The 12731-nt window shown below is 40.7% G+C and overlaps 1 long non-coding RNA gene across 1 annotated transcript; it reads right to left on the reverse strand.

The window, feature by feature from the left end:
* Positions 1 to 4795: 4795 nt before the first annotated feature.
* Positions 4796 to 5900, reverse strand: LOC145457041 (uncharacterized). The gene is made up of 3 exons (XR_013920770.1): positions 5876 to 5900; positions 5638 to 5817; positions 4796 to 5080 (listed from the first exon to the last, which is right to left on the reverse strand). It is a non-coding gene; the product is annotated as an uncharacterized LOC145457041 (long non-coding RNA).
* Positions 5901 to 12731: the final 6831 nt, after the last annotated feature.

Genomic DNA, 12731 nt, shown 5'->3' on the forward strand with positions numbered 1-12731 from the left:
TTCAATAACTTTGTTCAGGACGTCAGAACCCTTATTGATTTCCATGCCCCACTTCAAAGAATTACAAGACGCAAGCAAAAACTCTATCTCAAACCTTGGCTCACACCAGGTATCCTACGTGCTATCAAGACCAGAAATTATCTTTATCGCAAATTTATCAAAAGCAGAGCACAGTGTGACATGGAACAACATAGACAATATGCGAAACAACTATCTTCAATAAAGAAAAAGGCAAAAGATTCCTACTATCGCAATCTATTTTCAAATTGTCATGGAAATCAGAAAGAGTCATGGAAACTTATCCGAGGGTTGATAGGCAAAAAGAAATCTTCACCACCATCTTTTCTGCGCTCTGATGACGATAACAGTATAATTAAGAAGCCAATGGAGGTTGCCAACTGCTTCAACAGATTCTTCTCGTCCATTGGTCCAAGATTGGCTTCCACAATTCCAGCGTCCATGGTCAAACCGAGCAAATACCTGACAAGGGTCAGCTCTTCCGTGTTCTTCGAACCATCAACACCAGAAGAAGTTGAAGCTCAAATCTACTCTCTTAAATCTGGAAAAGCAACAGGACATGATCAAATCCCCAATGACCTCCTGAAAGTCATTGCGGGTGCAGTAAGCAAACCTTTATCTTGCTTTTTCAATATGTGTGTCAAACTAGGTTGTTTTCCTGAGTGCTTGAAAATAGCAAAAATATCGCCAGTCTATAAAGCAGGCTCTAGATACTCTACAGACAATTATAGACCCATATCGGTACTGCCTAGTTTTGCCATACTGTTTGAAAAACTGATGCATTCTCGATTAATGGAATTTTTATCGAAATACGCTGTGATTAATGTTCGACAATATGGTTTCCAATGCCTCCATTCAACCATCCATGCCCTCCTCGATATTCTCACTAATTATCACAATGTACATGCATCAAATACCTACGGAATAGCTGTTTCCCTTGACTTGCGGAAAGCTTTTGATACTGTTGACCATTCGATATTAATTGATAAACTTGAGTGCTATGGTATTCGGGGGATTGTGCAGGATCTTTTTATGGATTACCTCACAGATCGTAAACAGTACACTTTTGTCAATGAACAAGCATCGAACTCTGCATCTGTTTCTTGTGGTATTCCACAGGGATCCGTACTTGGACCCACCCTGTTTTTACTATATATTAACGATATATCAGTATGCTCTGATTTTACTACAACTCTCTTTGCAGACGATACCCACCTCTCACTTTCCTCAGGAAACGCCGAGAAACTTGTGTTGAAATCCAATGCTCATCTTGACTATATAAGTACTTGGTTAGCTTGCAACAAATTGTCTGTCAATGTTAAAAAGTGCCAAGCACTTCCAATAGGCAAGGAAAAGTACAGATCAGAGTTATCAAGTCCCAAATATGCAGGAAAGTTGGCAATTTCAGGCCAACAGCTAGACCTATGCAAGTCTATCAAGTACCTTGGTATTCATATAGATGCAGGTCTGACATGGCAACAGCATATTACCAATGTATGCGCAAAAGTTTCACGAAATATTGGTATACTATGGAAGGTTAACCAAATAGTTCCAAAACCTTTTCTACGCACTCTTTATTTTTCTATCATTCATTCCCACCTACAGTATGGAATTATAGTTTGGGGATCTGCTACCAAAACCCTGCTGAACCAGCTGCAGGTGATCCAGAACAAAGCTCTAAGAGCAATTGCCAGAATACCCCTCTATAGTCGACTTGATCCATATTACAAAAAATTGCGTATCCTAAAAATTAGCGATATCTATATCTTTGAACTGGCCAAAGTGATGTATAAAATTAATCAGCTGCAAGTCCCCGTCTCTCTGCAACACTATTTTCAATATTGCAGTGATGTTCATAGTCATAGCACACGGTCTGTCACGAACGCCAACTTATTCATGTCCCACTCTGACATAGGTTTCCCTCCATTCAAACGAGCAGGTATTGATGTATGGAACAAAGAGATTCCAGCACATTTAAAAGACTCAAATTATCGTTCATTCAAGACAGGGATGTTGGACTATCTTCTAAGTAAATACTAGTCGCACCTGAACACTATCCATTCTGAATATATAAATCTGTAACCCATATATTTGCTCCTTGTGCATATTGATACATTGGTTATGTGTAACTGTGATATCTTCTCTTAATATTGCTGCTCCATGAATATTGCATTTTGTATGACATATTTTGTTACCCTGTTCAGTTGTCAGTTTATGACATTATTTTCTTTAGTTGTTATAGTTTGTGACGTTATTTTCTTTGAATAACCATTTACTCCGGTTCCGGTTGACTCGAAGATCTTTATGATCATATCACCGGTACCAGTCAATACTGATACCGAAGCACTGTTTGTCTGTTGCATATTTATACTTTCATTTTGCCGCCATCAGTTGACGAAATAAATCTCTCTCTCTCTCTCTCTCTCTCAGTATTTCAGCCAATCAGTAGCTTATTATTACAGGTTCCAACCAATCAAAATTCTAGGTTCGTGATTGCCCGCCCACTTCATCGATTCCCCGCCCTCATGCAGACGGCTACTTTCAAACGCTTTGTAAGAAATCTTAACGACGTTCCTGAGAGCTTCTTTCAGGCTTGTTGATGTTTTTAATCAATAATCTATAGAATAAGACATTACAACGCAGCATTTTCGAAATTTTTCAAATTTTGGACAACCCTAATGTACATTGTACATTTGTACAATAGGCGTGCCAGATGCTCATTTTCGATCGCTGATTGTATTCCACTTGAACCTGCTTTTTTCGCTATTGCTGGTTATTTCACGACTTAGCTTTTCGGCGATCCAAACTGATGAAATGCTTTCGAAATGCATTTTAGCCTAACCGAACTGTGTCATTATTTTTGTACTGTGCACAGTGATTTAAAAAAACGCTAGTCTGAAGCCTAAACCAGTCTTGATGACCAGAGTTGATCAGTAACGAAGTACTTCTACTCTTTTGCAGTACTCAAGTAGTTTTCCGCTACTTGGGTACTTATTCAAGTATACCTAATTTTCCGCTACTTCTACTTCGTAATATTTTGTGATCTTATTACTTAATTTTCGCTATTTTCAGTTTGTCAAGTAGAAGTAGTTTAATCCTCCAATCGGGAAGATAGCATGAGGAATTTCGGGGCTGTTTTCAAGGAGTATCAACATTTAATTTTCATAAAAGTTGAGTAAAGCCCAGAATTTTCGTTGCGCTTCGCGCACAGTGGAGGGAGTGACCAGTACAATTTCACGAAAGTATCGGTGAATATAATTTAGGTAGTGGGTTGCGAGGTTCCGTTCACACCGCATTGCCACCGATATGAAATATTTCATCAGAGTATCTATGGCCTATCATAACGTTTGAAACTGATGTTTCGAAATCTTGCAATTACTTATCATATCGTAATTTAGCGGTCCATGGCGTGTCCTAATCTGGAAAATTGGACTATGACTCTTTTTTAGCTTTAGACCTGTTTTAACATACTACCTTTGAAACTTTTCTGGACTAAAGACATGAAATACATTTTTGCTTTTAGAAGTAGTATTTATATTTCTCTTTCAATTCCCACTATCATACTTTGAGTTCTAATTAGTTTCAGTTTGTCTGGAGAACATATATGTTAAAGTATAGAAGCAAGTGTAGTAATGCCTTTAATTTCCGGAAATAAAGCTCCACAATATGGCATTTTCACTGTCCATAATATTTTTTATCAACGTTTACTAATCATGCAAAGTGTTTTCACCGTAGCCGATACAACTTCTCCGTATTGCTCTTCGACTATACGGGCCTTATAATATGTGGGACGGCGCCATACCATGATATTTTCTGAAACGGACTGTACGAGTAAACAGAGGATTAATATCGCATTTCCATATCAATACTAGCATTTTCATCCCATGATGTTGACGAATGCTTATGCTTTCGAAAATTGGATACCTGCTGGTATGCATCAATGTGAATCAAGCTCTGCACCTTCGCATAGCTGAATGTGCAGCTTTTGACAATCCATGCGAACGAATTGCGATCATTTTCACAACTAATTACTTACTTGAGTAGATTCAAAGTCAGCCAATTCTACTTCAACTTCAAGTAGTTCCAGGTTGCTTATGGAAGAATTACTTCTACTCGTACTTGAGTAGATTTTTTTCTTCGCTCCTTCTACTTCTATTTGAGTAGTTTTCTCGACCACTTTGACCAACGCTGGGTTACTAACCGGTCACCACAATACCGAACCTTATTCATTTGCATAATTAATTAATTCGCTATTTTCTGTTTCGCGTTGCTATATTTTGTTTTTACTTTCCGTATTAACTAAGCAAGAAATTTATTCATCCGTACAGATCCTCCTGCGTGCTCTGGTTCGTTCATGGTGAACACGCAGCCCGTGTTTCGTAGGATATTGTTATAGATAAATAACTTACGTAGGTTAGCTATCCATAATATTGTATACTGTTGCAATTCTTTGCGTTCTACTGTCATAGCTTTACCATAACCTATACATAATTCCATATCACATTTCTGCGCGATGTTACCATATGATCACGTTGCTTTGTATAATAGAATGCGTTAAGTAGCAGAATGACTGTTATAATCCCTTTATGCATACCTGTACCGAATGTCTTTCTAACTGTACGCTTGGTTTTGCATTTGCAGTAACCGAAATTATTCTTCATTTTTACTACAATGATTATTATCATCCTCGTGTGAGCGGTTTCCTGACTTTTTCTCTACTAATGCGATCTGCCGACGCCAACTTTCACCTCATGAAATTTAAAAATATGGTCTTGAAGCAGTTCGAACGAATTTAATATATTTATATATTTAAATTAGTAAAAAATGAATGAAACGCAGTTGACTGAGCAGGTGAATCATTATTCCCACCTCGGTTTGGGGTCTTCGTCTTCTGTTAAAACGGTTATGCTATCTGGAGACTGTTCCACGTCTGCGTTGGTCCTCGAGTCTTCCTGAGGAGGCATCGCGTGGCTGTCGCCATGTTCTGGCTCTGCTGGTGCCTCTCGGGGCACCGCTGGCATCTTTATTGGTGGATCCGGTTGAAGTGCGAATTGTTGACTCTCTATAGAACAGTCGGGAATTTCAAGCTGAATTTTCTCTCAATTTTCAATTTCCTTGCGACTTCCTAGTGAATTTGAGCCACAACTAGATTTATATATGGATATAGGGATGATACCGAATAAGTTTAGAATTGGACTTAGATTTTAGTTGTAAATATATAATTCACTCGCACCTGCTCTGGGGTATCGACATGGTTTTGAGGGATTGGGAACATATCCGATTCGCCAGATTTGAAATTGGAAAAATTCCTGGTGATGTTTGGACGTAAATTGACCGTGTTCTCAACCATACGGGAGGTGTACGGTGATTTGAAACGGTGTAGACAGGAGCAGGGTTCAATGACAACTAACCCACACCACGTCGAGACGCTGGCATTTGTCGCAAAGGTGCGATGACTTTCAGTAATGAGTATATGATATGACGTTCATCCGTACATGGTTATTATATTCTTGCATGTGTGCTCGCATATCTTGGGGCCTATATACTCATCTGCCATGGCAAAAAAGACATTGCGATATCCAGCGTACCGCCATAAAGCGTTCAAATTATACTTTATACCTTCTCTTGGTCGTCACATGTTTTCATCTCTCGATAGTTGCATGAGTCAGCCTGCTGACACCCCTCCGAATTTCCTTGCCCAGCAATCCGTATCAAATTCACAAGCGAGCATAGCTTTCTCTCCGCCAATGCCATAATTTTGCAAGCATGAGGATATATTCTGTAGGGAATCCAACATAGCTGAATACAGTTGTATTGTATGATGCATATCGAAATAACTTCATGAGGTTGTTGTTACTCGAATTGCTTTTGCACATGGACACTAGGGCTGTTCAAAAATAACTTTTTGTTCTGGATTCCAGTCGGTCAGTCATTAAATTGTCAGGTTACCCTAAAAAACGCTGCACACCAAATTTGGTTCAATTCTAACAAGTACAGGGCTCCGCAGATCCAATTGAAATTTTTAATTTAAACAGGAAAATTAAAAAATAAAACCAAGGATAATCCGAGAAATATCGACGAAAAACGCCAATAACTCCGCTTCTACAAGTAGGAATTGAGTCAAATTTGTTTTGCATAGTCTCTGAAGACAGCTCAACAATTTCATGGGGTTGACAGAAAAATTTGAAAATTTAATTTTTAATTTTCCTGTTTAAATTAAAATTTTAATTGGATCTGCGGAGCCCTATACTTGCTAGAATTGAACCAAATTTGATGTGCAGCGTTTTTTAGGGTAGCCTGACAATTTAATGACTGACCGACTGGAATCCAGAATAAAAAGTTATTTTTGAACAGCCCTAAATTGGACACGCAAGTAGCGGCTATGACATCTTCAGCTTGCAGCCAACAATCGATGTCTGTAGTGCATGCAGTTCCTAGTTGTACTGTCTTCTTCCACGTGTAGCTGGCACATTCGGAAACGCAACGCATCACTTTTTCCACAGCATATATTGTGAAGCGAGTTTCTGTGTTAAAAATTAAAGCAGTAGCTGTTTAGGTCATGTTTCGCCGGCCCTTATCGCAGGCGGGAGCATCGCTATTCGGCTGGCAGTATTTGAATTTTGTGCTACATCACATACCATAGGACAAGATGTCTATGACTTGGTATACCGCCGAGTGTTGGTATTGATGAAGGAAATTATTCCGCATTCCATTTTGAATATGGCGTGACTTCAAAATGGCGGAAACGAATGATCAGTTATGGCCTATTTGTATGGTATTTCAGCCTATAAGCTTCACCATAGTTATGAATTACTTTGAATCTAGAACGACGAAGCTTAACTAAAGCGTTAAATGCAATTTTGCCCGCTCATGAGTACTAAGACAAAATGTCGTAGTATCTAGTAAGTGTCAGCGTGATCTGCATGGTATCCAATTCATATCCAAACCTCATAATTAGGTCAATTTTTTTGGGCATGTCAAAATTGTAGCGTTAGGTCAAAAAAAAATGTCAAAATTATTTACGAAGTCAATTTTTTTTTCGCAACCTGCATTTCGTTTTATTGTAGATGTTTACATTTTCGGTGAACTTATCATTTGACCAGCAGGGTTGCCAGATAGATTTTGAGAAAAATGCCAAACAGTATCGAAAAAGTGGCCAAAAAGTGCCAACTGTGTAAAACACCCAAATTGTTCAATAACGTTGACGATAAATAATAACGTTAACAACAACATTAACATTGCAATATAACCCATTGACCTTTTGTCAATCAACTGGAATTCCAGCTTTTTATTGTATAAACTGTTGTAGGACAGCAAATCCACTGCACCTGTTGATAGTATTGTGTATTATATATAGCCTACGTAGTGTTATTACCCGTAGGATGTATATATATATATATATATCGGCTTTCAATTAAATAAAAGGGCAAAAGAAAACAGGAAACAAATGAACATCAAGATAATCAGTTTTGGGCCCTTATTAAGCGCCTCCAGCGTGGGCGGTCGTGGGCGTCTTTGAGCGATAGCCCGCGTTGCGCTAGCTCGGTCTCTATTGTTGAGCGCCATGTGGTTCTATTCCAGCCACCTCTGCGCCATGGCTCCGTCGGAATGTGGTTGATGATGGCGGCGGCTGGTTGATCGTCTTGATGCCGCACTAGATGACCGATTAAGCGTAAGCGTCGTTCAGCAGCCAGCAAACGGCATGGGACTGTTTTTGTGAGTTTGCGCAGAGCATTGGTGGATATGTGCTCCAGGTGGTGGATGCCGAGTGCGTAGCGGAGGAGTGCATCGTAGTTGGCGTTGAGTGTCTTAGCCAGCTTTTCTGTCCGCGTGAGTGCTTCTATTCCGTAGAGAAGAACCTGCTCGACAGTGGCACGGAAGATGCGGGTCTTGAGCTGGGTTGAGGCACTTGAATGGAAGAGGCTATGTAGCCGTCTTGCCGCGCCCCAGGCCTTTGCTCGCCTCGCCTTGAGCGCTTTTCCAGAGTCAGCGACGTCAATACCGAGGTATACAAAACTCGTTACATACTTGAGATCGATATCTCCCAGTTGAATTGGTGTCGCGTTCTCCGGTAGAGCTGGTATGGCCAGAACCTCTGTCTTCTTAGCGTTGATCTGGAGGCCAACAAGAGCGGCGGCGGCCTCTAGCTGGTTAATGAGACGCTGTGCCGATGCGGTGTTCGGGGCAAGCAGGGCTAGGTCGTCTGCGTAGGCAAGAATACCTACGTGGATTGCCTCGCGAGTCGTACGCGTGCGCGTTCCTTGCCGTGGCCGCCATTCAAAGAAGTTCGTATAGTATCCGGGAAGGCCGTTCGTAGCACGAAGTCAAGGATGACCACGAACAAGAATGGTGCCAGGGTGTCACCTTGAAGCACACCAGCCGAAGTGTTGAAATCTCCGCTTGGGCCGTCATCTGTTCGGACTCGCGCTCGTGTGTCAGTGTAGAGGGCCATAATGGCGTACGTTATCACCTCAGGAATTCCATAGAATCTGAGGATCTCCGCCATGGCTGGGCGCGAGACCAAGTCGAAGGCTTTCGCGAAATCAACGAAGACGGCCACAACATTCTTTTTGTGTGAGCGGCAGGTGTCAATGATTGTGCGCAGTGCCAGGATGTGCTCTGTTGTACCGCGAGATGGTCGAAATCCATTCTGAGCATTCAGGAGCTTGGTAGAGAGCTACTCACGTAGCCTATGCGAAGGAGCAGTACTCGGTCGAATAGCTTGGCAGCGGTCTGCATCAGGGAGATGCCTCTGTAGTTCGCTGGGTCACTCGCAGCGCCTTTCTTGTAGATAGGGACGATTTCGCTCTCGAGCCACTCGGGGGGCACCGGGCCGCCTTCGAGGACGCCATTCATGACGTCGAGGAGCACAGGTGCAACGCCCGAGGGATGTAGTAGTACTAATGGCATATATATAGTACTAGTGATGGAAATGATTTTACCTAAAAGTAGCTAGTAATTCGTATGACGGTACTGTGTACCGACTTCGAGACAGAATTTCGTATGGTATATCTTCCTGATGTCATCCAGCACTGGTCTTGGTATATCTTCCTGATGTCATCCAGCACTGGTCTAAGTCATAGGGTTGTAACTCAAGGATTGGGGCATAATCATCGACAATGAAATTACTGCCCTAATCATTGAATAGCAAGTACACCAATTGTTGACGTTACGTTTACAGAAGTTTTCGCCCCTAAACCTGTTGTAATCTTCCATTATCCGCTATTGACGCGTCATCATAAAAGACTGGTACTTTAGAAGATAACAATGCTCTCAGGTACATCTGTCCAATCACGATCCACTTAAAGTATAGTTGCTGTATTTCGATATCATGAAATCGAAATAAATATCAGATCTAATAGCTTCAAACGTGAAATCCCTCACTGGCGGATAGTGAATCTTTTTGATGTTCCTTCTTTCAACTCGTGGTGTCTTGAACTGTTTAAAATGAAAATGAATTTAAACAGAGAGCTGGGATATCTAGATATCCCTGGCACATGTTTAAAACAAGTCCCTTGTTTAAAACTTTGTATTCATTTTTGTATGTTTGTCAAGATCCCCTACAGATGAAAATAGCATCTAAAATTGCAATATTTTGGGCTTATTAGAGCGAACGACATAGAATAGAATGCATCAAAGTAAGAGAGAATTTCTCCTGGCTTCTGTATTCAAAAAATATTTTCACGTGACAAATCATATAGATTACAGAGCCTTGCAAAGCAGATTGTTCCGCTTAACCGCTCTCACATTATATATAATAAAACAAGGCCGCTTTCAAAGGACTCAGTTCAAATTGCTAGATTTTCACCTTCAATATTACCAGTGACGTGGGTAGAGGTGCAGAAGGTGCACTTGCCCCTCAGCCACTCCGTAAAAGATCAGACGACGCGGGTCATCGGGAGGCATTCCGTGCTGATTACATCATATGCCGAATCCGTGACGACACGTCATTGTTTTTAAACCGATGCCCCAAAGTACTTCATTTCCCGATATCAGAATGAAGACGTTGCCCACTCCTGAATTGTTATTGTTGTTTTAGTATTTATGACGCTTCAACTGCTTGGTCGTTTTACAGGAGATCGATATTTTTCGGTATACATACATCTTTTAGCGTGATCCACTATCGACCAACTCTTTTGTAAGACATTGCTTACCAGATCATATGCCCAGGTGGAGCCTTGATAAGTCCCCAGCACTCACGTAGGAATTCTGGAGTCGAGATCGGTAGGACTCGCACTCCGAGGTTAATTGATATATACTTCGTGGCCGTGTTTCGAGCAAGTTACCAACCGACGGGTCGCAAGTGACTTAGTCAACGCAATATTACACTAGAGCAGTGCTTTTCAACCTGTGTGTCGGTTCGCACTTGTGCGAATGAAAAGAATTGCAGTGCGAATGACGAAAGTGGTGCGAATGGTGCGAATGAAAATGACGGATGAGTGCGAATGACGGAGGTGGTGCGAATGGTGCGAATGAAAATCCCGGATGAGTGAAAATCGTGAATACTAATTGTTAATTTTTCTGACCTGGAATATTTAAAATAAACCTAAATTCAAGGGCAGTGTAACTTATGTTGCTGCGACGCAATTGTAAAAACGTGTTTAACTTACGACGCACCACTTATCGTAGCTCTCACAAGCGGTAGTGAATCAATATATTCGCTCTATCAATATTACGAAACCAAGGGCCTGGTTTGGAAGCTTTTGTAGTGGCAGACGTACAGTATATCAGCCCGTCTGAGCCTGTGACAGGTTGGAAAAAATGACGTCAAATTGACTCTCTGCTTCCTCTCGCTAAACAATCATCATACTTTCGTAATAACTGTTCGATTAGTGGTAGTAAATACCATCATTACAGACTAACATTTGCATACTACTGTAACGCAAATTTTTACCCCATCAAGGTTTAATAAAGTATATGGACCGCAATGGGTATATTTTTGGGTCGACGCGGTGCCAGAGCTAGCTGTTAATATGTATGTAATATTTGTTGAATTTATTACAAATAATACTGCGATAGATTTTACAAATCTTAGGTCACGGTGTTGGGTATTGTAGCCAATAAGCGAGAAACGCAGAAAATATGGCTTTATCCTGACAATTCATGATAGGATGTGTCCAATGGATTTTTCTTGAAAACAGGGTCGAAGCCGTTGGGATGAACTAGTGTAGGGACTAGGGATGTGCAACGAGCGAGTACAGGTTTATGAGACTCATTCATTTCGAGGTCAACTCCTTCTGCGTCGGGTCACATGAAGAAGTAAAGTTTTGACCAACATACCGCTGATAAGATGCGGTGCTAAAACATAGGAGTCGACAAAACCTCGGTCAAAAATTACCGATGCTGGATGGCCAAGCCATTCGATTTGGATATGCTCCGTTGTCGGCACGCGGAATAGACCCGTTCTTGCAATCTGAGTAGACAGTAGTACAACTGCGACACGCAGAAGAATTTAATTCACCCTAATTTGAAATAACGTGCGTCAGACATATTTTGTTTAGCTGCTTTGGATACAATTGTGGTGCGCACGCTCTGTATGTTATACATGTCCGTAAAATAGTAGCATACTGCTGTAATATTAAAAATGAATTCCTTTTCATGTGTCAGGCTCGGGTCGCGAGATGCCACAAAAATTCAGATTTTGGTGGTAGTCTAAAAAGCTGCTTTAACGGTTTTAAACTGTTATAAATTCTCAAGTTAGATTGAGCTTAAGAGCAGAACACATAGTATCGTGAGTTTATTTGCTCTTCCCACATACTCGCGAGACAGAAAAAGGGAAATCGAAAAAAAAAATGTTGGAGCAACGTATGATTAGGGAGCGAGCTCTAATGTACCTACTCTCCTTGATCGTTTGGACCTTATTTTCCAAGACATCCGACAAAAGCCCCAACACAGATAAGTGGGTTTTTCACCCTTTTGACATGCTGGAGCCTCCTAGACCTTTTTGTCAGCTCTTAAAATCGATTTCTTCCATCAAGAATTTTTCACGTGAAAAATACGTTGTATTTTAGATAGGAGTGCAGAACAGATTTTAAGACCGTACCATCCAAGCACTAGTAGACGTTCTTGTACGAAACCCCACAACCCCGAGAAGGGTCTTAGTGAAATAGTTGAAATCAAAACCAGCGAAAACAGTAGCCTTTTTAATGAGACACTTGATAGCTTAAAATACATAGTAGCCAATTTGTTGCTCATCTGAACAAATTAATGTTGCATTTTCCAATCTTCTTTTTGTTCAACGATTTTCGGTTAGTTTGTGCGAATGAAATTTATTTTACAAAAAAAGTGCGAATGAAACTCAAAAAGGTTGAAAAGCAGTGCACTAGAGTCAAGTCATGTCAAATTTGGATGGAGGCTATAGGAAGCGCCAACCTCATTATCTCTTCTGTACAGAGGAGAAAAAATGTTTGAACGTGTAAGAGACATTTGTGACCAAATTACGTCAAAGTGGCCCAGAAAGGATCAACATTCGTTTTTAGTAAAACAAAGGTTTAGGCAATTGACCATTCCACTTAATGATAAATTTGACGTCACGAATATTCAATTGTGACGTCATAGTGGTTTGACTTTGACAATAGAAAAGATAGGGTAAATATAGCTCCTTTGACGAAATATCTACGTACTATAGCTGTTAAACCGACTACTTTACTTTACTGTTATTCAGATATTAACTTTCTGACTCTGTCCGCCAGTCTTACTGTTCTAGGATTTTT

This window comes from Botryllus schlosseri, chromosome 15 (genome assembly GCF_051294905.1).
Source record: "Botryllus schlosseri isolate E-star chromosome 15, Bs_hap1, whole genome shotgun sequence".
NCBI lineage: Eukaryota > Metazoa > Chordata > Ascidiacea > Stolidobranchia > Styelidae > Botryllus > Botryllus schlosseri.